This window comes from Arvicanthis niloticus, chromosome 20, assembly GCF_011762505.2.
Source record: "Arvicanthis niloticus isolate mArvNil1 chromosome 20, mArvNil1.pat.X, whole genome shotgun sequence".
NCBI lineage: Eukaryota > Metazoa > Chordata > Mammalia > Rodentia > Muridae > Arvicanthis > Arvicanthis niloticus.
Window position 1 is genome coordinate 19,263,832 of NC_047677.1, and position 13,829 is coordinate 19,277,660.

A 13,829-nucleotide genomic window follows, 5' to 3' on the forward strand; every position below is an offset into this window, starting at 1 on the left:
CCAGTTGCTTCTCCCTATGTCTGTCTGCCTAAGGATCAGAATGTAAGTTCTCAGCCCCATGCCTGCCTGCCACCGTGCTTCTTGCCATGCTGATAATGGACCACATCTTTGAAGTTTTCAGGAAACCTCTTATCAAAAGCTTTCCTTTAAAAGAGTTTCTTGGTCATGGTGTCTCTTCTTAGAAATAGAAGAGTGATTACGGCACAAGGGTCACTCAGTAGCAACCAGAGTTTTCTCAGTGCAGTGTGATTTTGACTTTGCCTAAAGCTGGGTCAATTTTCCAAAGCTAAGAGCATAAGACTTCCAAGATTATGCTCAATTCACACACCAACTTCAAGTTCCGTGATTCTCAGGCCATTTAATCTTGTGACCAATTGGCTACAAATGTGACGTTCTCACTGTCCTTTCAGAGAGTTGGCCAAAATGACTCACAAACTTTGCCTCTTAGGTCTTCGGATAGTAGTTTTCTTTTTTAGTATTTGTGCTGCCAAAGGAAGCGCAGTTGTCTTATCTTTTGTTTTTTTGTTTTTTTTTAATCTTGTTTTTGTTGTTGTTTGTTTGCTTGTTTGTTTTGTTTTTGACACTGTCGCTACCCACGTCCGACCCACGGAATAAGGCAACGGCAACCGTGTTCTTCTTCAAGCGGTTTATTCAGCTATCCCTGTACAGCACGCTTCCTCTCTCTTTCTCTTCTCTTGTCTTGTCTCTCTCCCCGGCTCCCGCAGCCCCTTATAAGCATTGTCTTGATCCTATCAGCAGCTGCCACGAAGTCACTAATTGGCCACTCTCAATGACTCGAGGTGAGGTGATCGGGTAACCACACCTCTCAGCGCATACAACTCCATATATGGAGTTGTCTTTTCTCTCAATACAAGTGCCACCTTGTAATGGCGAGAGCGGAGCTGCTTCCCACATGACACAAAGCAGGATGAGCCAAAAGAAACAATTCATAGGAGGAGGGTTCTGGATGTCATTGGGTTTGGGGATGTTGGGACAATCACCTGGATCAACTGAGCTGTGTGTTACAAGGTGTAATTTGGCTCTACAAAGCTAATCTGCTCTGTCTTGTCAGGCACATGAAAGCAAGTGGTGCAGCTGATGCTTCTAACACCTAATTAAAAGTGTGAATAAAAGAAAAGATAGGAACTATTGAAAAAGTGATGTTTTATCTAACTAGAAGGGGCTTAGGTTAATGTCTCCTCCTGCTAAGGGAGGCATATCACATCTGAAGGAAAAGGACTGTGTTTAGCTGGGAAAGGACAGAATCAGCTACTCTAGACAATGTTATACTTCTGAGGGGAAAAAGAGATCAAGAAACATATCTATTAGTGTAAAAGGCTGCTTGAAACTAACCAGTAGTGTGTTAATGGAAGACTAAAGGGATTACATGCATACTGCTAGATGCTATAAGATATCTATCAAAAATCATGATCTTGGTAGTAAGGCAAAAATCACTGAATGTCAGATAACTCGAAAGAGTAAATTAGACTAAGAGGAAGATAAAGGCACATGATTGAGTTTCTAATGACTTTATTCTAATAACTTCATGTCTTTTTCAAAGAGTTCTTAATTATGCTTAAAAATAAAAAACAAAATTGCATTTTTATAGAAAGGATGTTAATGTGTGTTGTTTTGTAGCATTCAGAAAAATTAAAAAGACATGTGAAACATAATAATAAACAGTTATTTCAAGTGGGATAAAGGTTGCTATCAAAATCTTATGCATCACTGTGTATGTTTAGACATGGAGGACCATATTTATAGTTTATTGCTTTTTTTTTTTTTTTAAATTCCTACATTTTCTAGGTTCTACCAGCATAGCTGCAGGCATCTATTGCAATACCTTCTGTTTTTCTCTCCATAGCTATTCCATAATTACTTTTAGCAAATGTTATTTTCATTTATTTTAAAATTAGTATACAAAGCAGTGGATTTCATTACTGTGTTTTAGTACATACTTGTTTCTTTTGACTGACAAATACTATTTGTAAAACAGTCAAGCTTGGTGACTCTCAGCATCTTATTCTTGATCCAATGACATGCCTGGAAATCAAGTTTACTTGTTGTTTGAGGCCTTTGTAATATTAACCAGAGTCTTTTCTTTTGTCAGTGACATGAGTAAAATACTCCTTTCATTCAGATGATTGCTAAAATGTGTGAAAACAATGGCTGATTCGTTGCCACAAACCCTACACTGAGTAAGAAAATCCAAAGACAACTTACCAACGGTTGCATTTAATGAGAGCAAAGAACAGAAATTGTGTATGTTTCTTGAATACATTTGTCTTTATATTTATCTACATATGTATATATTTCAAAATGTATATAAATAAAAGGCGAACTATTCTGAAGAATTTGTGGAAGTACTCATGAGGAAAGCCCCACTGAAACTAAGCAGCGATTTCTCATAATTAGAGATTGGCTAAATAAGAAAAAAAAAGGGTCAATCAATAGGTACTTGATTTCCCTCAATTTGCTTCTATTTGCATAGTCAACTGGAATATTGTGATTAGGATGTTTTGCGAGTATTGTTGAATAAGAAAATACATTTTAGTGTGCTTTTCAAAGTTCCATGCATGTGTACAAGTAGTGATCATATTTGCCCGTTCTTCCTTCTTCTCCCCTTTCCTCTCCCGATGATCTCTTCTTCTTCACAACTAGGTCATCTGCTCTTTTCATGTCTCTTTCTTTTATGCAACTATTGTGCAGGTAGCTGTAGCTGTGTGTTCTGATCACAATGGCCATGGCGTTCCCAGAAGACAGTGTTCCATAGCATTGTCCCTGTCCTCTGGCTCTTACATTCTTGCCTCTTCTTTCATTATGTTCCTTGGGCTTCACAGGGGCCAGGGAGTATATAGTTGTACTACTTATGGCTGAGCATCCAAAAGTCAGTTTTCTCAGCACTTTGATTAGTTATAATTCTCTGCATTATCCATTACTTACTGTGAAATTAAGCTGTTTTGACTAAGGCTGAAGGAAGAACTATTTTAAGGGCAAAACCATAAATATTTCGGAAGCAGTTTGGCCACATGCCTATGTAATATAATATTACAAATAAGTGTGCAACTAGAACCTGTGACCATATCAACGATAAGCTTTAGTATGTATTTTTTTTCCTACAGAGCACAGCCAAATATAATCAGAAATTACTTGATTATTCCCCCCTCACAAAGCAGTCATACCACTACACTACTGGTAGATCCACAATATAGCATGCAGGCTCACATACATGGTATATGTATAGTAACCATTGACAAAATTGGGTTACTTTTTGATAATCCAACATCTTTGATAGCTTTTCTCCCTTAGAAGTCTGCATACCACCATCTAGCATTACAAATCTAGCCAGTGAGGTGGAATCTTCCAGCTCACTTCCAGCTTGACTTACATATGTCTCGATCCAAAGAGTATAGTGTCTTTAGTCATAGGGTGTTATCATCTAGCTATGGTGTGGGACTAAGAACAGGAACAATATTATTCTGGGAACCTGTGGGGGCTATCTGGTTAACAGCTCGTAGGGAGATACCATGTGTGTAGTATAGTGGTGTGCATCTTTCATCCCAGCACTTAGGAGGCAGAGACAGGTGGAATAGCTGTGAGTTTGAGGCCAGCCTGGTCTACATGGTGAGTTCTGAGTTAGCTTGTGCTACTGGTGAGGTTTTGTTTTAAACAAAAACAACAAAACAAAACAAAATCCTTTGAATTTTGGGGTTATCATTATTCATCAATTCAGACCTCTAGCCAAACAATTTTTAAAAGCATATTTTTAATTTAGCATGAGTAGTTATTTTATTTTCTATAAGGCTTTTTTATAAATCCTTAGGTTTTTGACATTCCAGCTTTTTCTCTCCCCCTGGACATCCTAGTGTAAACTTTCCAACCCCCACATTGTATTTCTCCCCTCTGCCTTTATATGACATGCATTTTACTCTCTACCATAGCCCTGCTTTCCCATGGCTCCTTCATTTACTCCTAGAGTCTACAGATATTATACTTAAGCACAGAAATTTAACAATGCAAAGATAGACTGTACATATGAGAGGGAACATACAGCATTTGTCTTCTTAGCCTGGGTATCCTCACTCAGTATAATAAAATACAGATGGCATAGTATTTTAATTCTAAAATTTATGAATAATATGATCCTAGAGGAGATAACTCAGGCCCCAAAATCTATTCTCAATTCATGTAAAGTGAATACTTAGAGAAAAAATCCCATATAACAGAATTGCCAATGCCTATAAAACACATGGTAATTCATACCACAAATCAGTTATGATATATAATCCTGTATAAAACAACTATGGAGAAACAAACAACATGGAATTTTAGACAGCCTGAAAACATAAATTGGGAATAGATTTATGGGTGTTTTATCTGCAAATCCTGTGTCACTTGAGCACAGTGTTCAGGATGACTTTCCCCTAATTTAATGGGTGGCTTTTCTGAACGAGGGAGTAGGGGAAACTTTTAGGAGCAGAGATATGACACTAGAAAGTCACTTCAAATATAACTGATATGTAAATTTTAATTATTTGTGTGTGTGTGTGTGTGTGTGTGTGTGTGTGTGTGTGTGTGTGTGATGTGCCATGGTGTGAGTATGGTCAGAAAAAAGCTTATGGAGCTAGTTTTCTCCTCTATGTGGGTCCTGGGCATAGAACTCATATCATCAGGCTTGCTGGCAGGTGCCTTTACCAAGTATTTCCCAAGCCCAAGGCTGATATATTTTATTCCTTGGAAAAGTTAACAAAATTTTCCTGAGTCATTAATGTACTGAATAATCCCTGTGTGCTTTTTCCTGCCAGGAAATTGAGAGGGTGGAGTGCTACCTGCAACTCTATTCCCCAGTTGTCAGTTGGAAAGCAGGTAGCAAACTGGCCACTGAACCACATGAATACAATTGCAGTGTAAAGCACAGACACTTTGAACCTATGGAGCGTACACTTGCAGTCAAAGGATGGAGAATATCTATGAGGACAATGCAGTGCCAGGATGCTGAAAGACTCTTCCACTGTTCTCACACTGGAGCCATCTCTGTGGTGTGAGGTTTTCCGTAGTAGACATTTGCCTTTCAACTATCCATTCCCTTAGCTCCACTTATAGCAGTATTTGATGCTCTCCAGAAATGTAAACCTTGCCTACATAGCACAGGAGCTCTGGGGAATTGGAAAGACTCTTCCTCTGACTTTTTAGGTGAACTAAATTTTAGTTCAAAGCTGTTGTTTCTCACAAGTCAGTAATTCAAAAAGGGAAGCTTTGGAAATTCAGAAAATACATGTTCTGAACAATAACAACAAAATATAAATATATAATCAAAAAGAGATTCATACTCAAACATGTGACTCAGCTTAGGTCTACTGGAAGAAGGGGGAAGTTTGATGGGTTTCTTGGAAGTAGGTTAACTTCAACCCAAAAGAGAGGCACTGGAAGAGGGGCTTTCTTCTCTTCTGCTTTGCATTCTACATATAGCACTTGGAATACAGTTCCTTCTTCCTGGGAATGACCCACACAGAGTAAGACCCAGTTGGTAGAACACAAAGGAACTGAGAAGTCATACAGTTTAACCAAGTCTGAAAAATTTTTTCTCTCTCCACTTCTAATTTCATGAGCCAACAAATTTTCTACTCTTAAATCAATGTGAGCTGGCATCAATATTATGAATAAACACAAACTTTGTTATGAATTATGAAACATTTCCCCCTACAGTGGGAAGTTCCCATGTAAGAGTCTTCTTATATGGAAATTGTATATAAAAGCTTCAGTTTTCCCTGTCTCCCTGCTTCTTTGAGGGTATTTTCCCCACCCACCCACCCACTCCCACCTCCCCACACTGGCAAAACCCTATAATCGGGCATCAAGGTTTCACAGGACCAAGGGCTCTCCTCCTATTGATGCCAAACAAAGCCATCCTCTGCTACATATTCAGCTGGAGCTATGGCTCTCTCCATGTGTACTTGTTGGTTGGTGGTTTGGTCCCTGGGAGCTCTGGGAGGTCTGGTTGGTTGATATTGTTGTTCTTTCTATGGAGTTGCAAACCCCTTCAGCTCCTACTGTCCTTTTTCTAACTCCTCCATTGGTGACCAAGTGCTCAGTCCAATGTTTGGCTGTGAGCATCCACCTCTGTATTTCTCAGGCTATGGCAGAGCCTCTTAGGGGACAGCTATACCGGGCTCCTGTCAGCAAGCACTTCTTGAAATCAGCGGTAGTGTCTGGGTTTGGAGTCAGCAGAAAGGATAGATCCCTAGGTGGGGCAGTCTTCACTTCAGTCTGTACTTCATACTTTGTCTCTGTATTTCCTCCCATGAGTATTTTGTGCTCCCCTTCTAAGGAGGACGGAAGCATCCACACTTTGGGTTTCCTTATTCTTGAGCTTCATGTTTTGTCTCCTTTTCTAAAAGGAACTTTAAAGAATTCATATACTGCTCTTGGATGTCTTCCAAAAGTGTTATACAGACTTATTCAAAGAAGCAAGTCTTTCACAGTGTGTGATGGACAGATCATTTGCTTTATTATTTTCTCTGATTATGTGATCCTGGAAAACCTGGAATACCCTTTTGTCTCATAATCTGTAGAAAATTACAAACAAAACTTAAGAGTAGTTCTTGGTATACGGTGGCACTCAAGAATTATTATATTAGTATATGAATGAAGTACTGAAATAATTAAAAAGAAAAGATGAAAAGTTCTTTGTGAAATTAGAGGGCAAAATCTTGAGCATGCTAGAATGGGTGTGAATGGATCTTTTATCTCTGAAATTGTAAAGAAAGAAAAAGAATTATATTGGCTTTGCTATTGTGCCACATGCCACAAAGCTATGGGAGAGAACATAACAGGACTCAGTTGTTCCCTTCAGTGTGTTGAATCTCAAAAGCATTGTCTTGTCTCAAATCATTGCAAGAGGGATGATACACACATTAAGATAACCTTTACTGGAGCAGAACATTATAATATTTTCTTATTTACTGCACGAGATTGACAAGGTTTGTAACTATTATATAGTTTAAAACATTCTTGGTGATGTTGCAATACATCTCACATGAATTGGGACAAACTGTTTATTCTATAAATGAATAAATGAATGAATAAATAAATAAATAAATAAATAAGTGTTTATCTGTTCTAGAACCATGAAAGCTAGACAAAAGGGATGAATCTCCTAAGTACCATATTGATTTATGCATACTCTATGACTCAATTATGTAGTGTCTTGAACAACATGGCCTTACTTACTGTTAAGTTCTGGAGGACAACCAAGAGCAGTGGAGATAATCTGTAATGCTTGGAGGTCTATGGGCCCTCACTAGCCACTAGCTCTAAAAAAGATGACTCATTCCTGTGGGGAGCCGACAGAAGGCAGCTATCATCCTTGCAGCCATCTTGAGCCATATACCCTGACAAGAGACTTGCTTACAACAGCCTACAACAGCTGAGCACACTCTGATAACATCTTGTTTTAGATACCCAGGATTTTCCCTTGGGTGTGTGAGACTTAAAGGTGTGATTTAGAGATAAGACCTAAGGAAGTGACTTAAAGGCATAACTTAAAGGCTTAGAAGTGAGACATATAAAGTGAGGCAGAAGAAATTAGTAGGCACTTGAGACTTGAGACAGGCAACTATTATTAGACACTTGGATTAGACACTTGTACTTGGAGGAGTACTTGAGACTTGAGGCAGGTAATGTGGAACTGGGAAAGAGACTAGCAATTTAGAACTAGGATTAGGACTTGAGACTTGGTGCCGAAGCCCAGGACCTGAGACTTGGCACTTGGAACTAGGGACTTGGAGAGAAGGAGACTGAAGAATAAACAGGATTGAATCACACTCTGTCTGGTCTCCATTCTTTGCGTCTGTCCTCACTCTCTCTCTTGCTGAACCCCGACCTGCAGACTGGAGCAGCTTGGGGCAGTGCGGGCTCTAACAATTTAGTGGCTTTTGGCAGTGCCGGTTCCAATATTGATAGAGCAGTCCGCGACATTTTGGCCCCCAAGCGTGGGGCAGAGTGGTTCTTAACACATTCCCAGAACTGGTGTTTTTGCTTGTCAATTTGTTGTGTCTAGTTGTGGTACTGTTGTTTATTGCAGCATTTAACCTATTTAAATATATGTATATGTTTATATTTCAGAAAACTGTGGCAGCCAATAGATCATATTACTTTTTAAGAAGGCCTTTAGTCTTACTTAGCCCCCCTCAAGATCTCTTTTTCTCTCCATCCCCCAACCCATTTAACACGTCCTGTTCCATTATTCCGGTCTCTCTCTTTATGTCACTATGCTCTCTCTTCCCTTGTATGGAAGTCCTACCCCATGGCTCCTTTTACATTTCCTGACCTCTGTGGGTAGTTCAAATGTGACACATATATGTAAACATTCAAGACTAAGATATAAAATTGGAGAACACATGTGATGTTTGTCTTTCTGGGTCTAGGTTATGTACTCAAAGTGCTGTTCCTTTCTCAAGCCGTTTGCGTGTGAATTTCATAATTTCACTTTATTACTATATATCTGAAATGTACATTTTTTCCAGCAATGTTTTGGGTAGCCAAGGCCTTTTGTGTTTCCACATGAATTTAAGGTTCTATTTTCTATTTCTGTAAAAAAATGTTTTGAGATTTTGGCAGGAAATACATTAGTTCTATTGGTGGCTTTGTTAGAATGGATATTTGACCATGTTAGTCCTACAAATCCCCAAGCATGGAAAGTTGCTCCATGTTCTAATCTCTTCTTCATTTTTTTTTTTTTTTCTGTTTTAAAGATTTTATTGTTTAAGACTTTCATTTCTTGGTTGGATATATTCCAAGACTTTTTTGAGACTATTTTTAATGGAATTGTTTTTCCAATTTCTTATTCACTAAGCTTGTCTTTGGTATAGATGAAGCCTACTGATATTTAAGTATTAATTTTATATGTTCTACTTTGTTCAGTGTGGGTTTTTTTTTTTTTTTTGGCGGGGGAGGTCCTCTTATCTATAGAGTTGTATTACCTTCAAATGAAGGTACTTTCACTTCCTCCTTTACTATTTATATCACCTCCTTTATTTCACTTATGTTATTGCTCTAGCTGAGACACTTCTGGGGAGAGGGAGGGGAGGCAGCTTACTACTCTTGCCTTATTCCTGATCTTATGGAAATGCTTTGAGTTTTTCTCCATCTAGCATGATGGCTGCGGCCTTATTGTATTATGTTTATCATGTTAAGCTATGTAACCCATATTCCTGGAATCTCAAAGACTTTTATATATGAAAGAACATTGGGTTTTGTCAACAGACTTTTTTGCATCTAAGGAAGTGATCCTGTGGTTTTGTCTTTGAAATTTGCCTCAGTGATTCTCCCGATGGAGACAATGTGTCAACCTATGTCAACTATGGCTTCAACTGCATACTAGGGATGGAAATAATGTGTTATGAAGTAGACCCTGGGTACCTACAAAAATACATTTTTCAGGTTGCACCCCAGACCCACTGGAAAAACCCAGATTGAATAATTTGAGTAAACCCTGCAAGTGTTTCTTACACATGCTTCAATTTGAGAATCACTAATCTATTCCAACATTTTAGTTCTTCTCCTACAAGTACATTCATCTCAAAATTTGTATTTTCAACAAATACAGTTAAGAATCATGAGTTAGAAATGCTAACAACTGAACTAATGAGCACATGGCCAATACTTTGTTAAATATATATATATATATATATATATATATATATATATATACATACATATATATTATCAGTTTCAAATAATTAAAAATTCTATTTTATAGTGCTCATCATAAAATTCCCATTTATTATTTACTGTAGCTGCTTTGTTAAAATCATCATTACCAGTCTATAGGAGGATAATTTACATTATATAAGGAGTGGTGTGGGGTTACTTTTCCCACAGACTTATCTCCCACTGGCAATACTTAGTAGAGAACTATAGTAAAAGTCACTTGACTCTAACATATTCATTGTCTGAGTTAATTATAGTCTTTTAGTTCCTGCCTCTTAAGACTCTAGATCTAAGAAGATGGCCCAGAGTCAAACCAAAGCCATGCTTTCATTTTTATAAGAAAAATTGAATAGCTGATAATGAACATGATAGTTTAAGTAAATGTTAATATCTCAAGTTTCTCATAAAACATATCAAGGTTCGTAATGTGGAGCTGCCTTCATTTGCTCAATTTTGTTAAAAGGCCAACACGATCTAGGCAACTCAAAGAGTTCCTCATTCAGATCAAAAATAGAATTAAAGAGGTCATCATTCAAGTTGATATTTCTTAATGGAGATGTTTGCCAACCTTTGTGAAGTATGGCTTCAACTGCATACTATGAATTAGATCAAAGGATAGCTTTCCTTTGGGTGGCATTGCTATTTTTTTGTTGGTTTTTTTTGTTTTGTTTTGTATTGTTTTGTTTTTAGAGACAGGGTTTCTCTGTGTAGCCCCGGCTGTCCTGGAACTCACTTTGTAGACCAGGCTGGCCTCGAACTCAGAAATCCACCTGTCTTTGCCTCCCAAGTGCTGGGATTAAAGGCATATGCCACCACTGCCCAGCGGCATTGCTATTTTGAGACAGGCTATGTTCTTTTAATGTAATTCAAATGAACCTAGCAAAAGATCTGTTCTCAGATAATGTATCGATACAAATTAAGTTCTTCAAGACTTTTGTGACTCTGTTGTGTACAGCTTCTAAGACATCCACACATCTAAGATAGCCAGAACGAGGTCACCTGAATGACAGCAGTCATCTCAGAAATACTTTCTGCACTAGAATTTTCTATTAATATTGTATTGAACATAAAATTGAATTCATCTAGTCTACAGGATTCTCATTCAAGGTAATGCTGCAACTCAGCAATCAGGAAGCTCTTTGGATATGCAATATCCCCAGTGACTCAGACACCCTTGCTATGGTAGGATACTGAGGTAAATTTGTCCTGAAAAATACAAAATAAAACCCAAACAAAACAAAAAGGGTGTCTACAAATTCTTAGTATTGCTTGACAAATTTTTCTTGGGTGGGTAGTGAGAACTGTCCTGGGGCTTTGTGCATCTTAAACATGTACATCATTGGTCCAATTTATTTTAGTATTAGCTAGAACCCCAATCTTTTTCATACTACTAATGAATATAAAATATTCTAAATCAGATTTTTGTATTGCTTTAAAGTGTTTATGGGGTCATTATAATCTCCACCTCCCCCAGGTCCAAATTCTGTAATATGTAATTATTTTTATACTGTAATAAATTCCTGACTAAAGTAAACCTTAGTCCATTCATCTCTGTTGCTGGGATTCTAGGCAAGGAATGGCTTACTGTGTTCAAATGTGAAACTTCTTCACAATAGCATAAGTGTCAGAGATTGAGTATTTCAATATCTAAGAACCCTTTCCATATCCACAAACTAAGCTTTGCCCAAAGTCACACTATCGGAACAAATATAACTTCATATATGTCATCTTGTTTTGGTTCAAAAAACTTAAAATCATAGCCATGGATTATCATAATTTGCTTAAGTAATACCTATGGGAATAGATTTTAGAGAGATTAATCCAAATAAAAATAATTGCCAAGATGCACAGCCTTACCTAGAAGCTTAGAGTCACTTCAGATTTCATAAATATGGAAATAGGTTAGGCTGAAACATCAGAGTGTAAGATTAAAGTAATCTGATTAGTTTAAGAGGGATTTAATTATAAAGTTATACTATATTTGAGTTTTAATTTATTTATATTTTGACAGTTCTCTTACTATTTTAGTATATTTTTCATACTGCAAAATATAACCTTTCATCTCTGTCTTCTAAATAATTTTACTGCCTTTTCTACCACAGGTTATATTATATAGGTATAAAAAAAATCATAAGATGTGCAGGTAATTCTAGAACCTTTTATTTAGTGTTATATAACCTCATTATTAGATCTGGGAATGAAAGAGGGCCACTTGTATCTGCACACATATATTAATAATGCTAGCGTCATGCTAGCTGTGTTTTCTTTGTTGAAATTCAATTAATGCTTTGTATTTAGAAATTCTTCCTTGTAGCTGGACATATGCTGTGATTCAAAAACAAAGAAAACAAAGAGCCTATCTACTAACTAACAATATGCTTCTAAAAAAAAAACCATGTCTAGCCCTGGGTGTGTCGTAGACCATGCCTATATGACTGCATCCTTCCCCAACTCACTCCACTCCACCCAATTCCACCCCACCCCATTCCTCCCACCTCACCCACCTCACCCTATCCCATCCAGTTCTTCCCATCCCATCCCATCCCATCCCATTCTCTTGGAAGGCAGAAGGATGCTGTTAGTATTCCGTCTAAACTCCACCTCCCCAGTTACCTGGCCACAGGCAGTTATAGTCTGGCAGAACTTCATGTTTGTGGAGAAATACTGGGTCTAGTGTACAAACCACTGCCTCTGGCTTTCAATTTTCTTTTGATTGTATGACTTTTATGGAGTCAGTGTACAATAATCTTTTAAAGTTGCCAGTGGTCACTTGAGAAACCTTCCAGAGATCTTCAGGTGTCCTGAAGGTAGGGTGCTATGTCTGCTTCCCCAGTGAACACTTTGCTGAAATTCCAATAAAATGGAAAAAAAAAAACATTCTTTACCTTCCCACTAGTTTTGACTTTTAGGATGATGATGAGACAGGGTCTTGTTGCCTGTCTCAAAATGTTTCCTCAGTGAAGATTTTGTTGCCTCATCTCGATGTTCCTAAAAGCCTCATGCTTGGTGTATACAGGATATATTTAATTTGTCCTAGGTGCATACACACATCTGCAAATGCAAAGATTAGTGTTTAATTATCTTAGAAGTGGTTCTTTTGACTAGAAGTAACATCAATCTTTTTGAACTACATTAAGCAGAAACAGAGACTCAGTGATAGAATATTACATTTCTCCCTAGCTCCCAAGGTCCAGACATGGTGTTAGATCTTAGGCAACTATGTGGTCATTTGCATGTTTAGATGAGCGTTTCTTTCTTGATGCTCTTAGAAAGAGTTTCAGGAGCACTAGGTGAGGCTGTAGAACTCATCAATCATATTAAACACAGGCCTATGCATCTTTTTTCTTTTCTGAGCATTATTCTTGTCTATAGGTAAAACACTACAAATGTACATTTTCTGAAGCCTTCTTAAGCAGCATAAGATGTACTCCCGAGACATAACCAATAACATTAGACAAAAATAGCAACCTCAGCATAGTAAGCAAAGCAATTACCACAGTGAAGAGGCAGCTTACAGAATGGAAAAAACTATTGCCAGCTACACATCAGAAGTTATAAAATACACTAAGAGCTGTTAAAATTAAGACTCCAAATAACAAATCATCCAATCAATAAGTAGGTGAATAATAGTTTTCAAAAGAAGCAGCACAAATAGTCAATAAGGATTTGAAAAAGCATTCAATATCTTTAGCCTTTGTGAAACTAAAATTAAAACTGCTTTGATAATTTGTCTCGTTCTAATTAGAATGGAAAAGGAAAAAACAAAAATAAATGTGTACAAGGCTGTGAGGAAGAGAAATGCTTATTCACTCTTGATATGGATATAAATTTGTACAGCCACTGTAAGAATAAGTGTAAATGTTCCTAAAAAATAAATTAAACCAGAACTACCTTACTCCCTGCTGTACACCTAGACAAAGGACCACAAGGCAACATATCATGGAGATACTTTCACCTCTATGTTTATTATTTCAATTTCATAATAATCACAAAATGGAACCAGCCTATATATTCAAGGAAACACTTCTCAACAGAAACTCTAAGAGCCAGAAGATTCTGGACAGGTGTCTCACAGACCCTTAGAGAATATAAATGCCAGCCCAGGACACTATACCCAG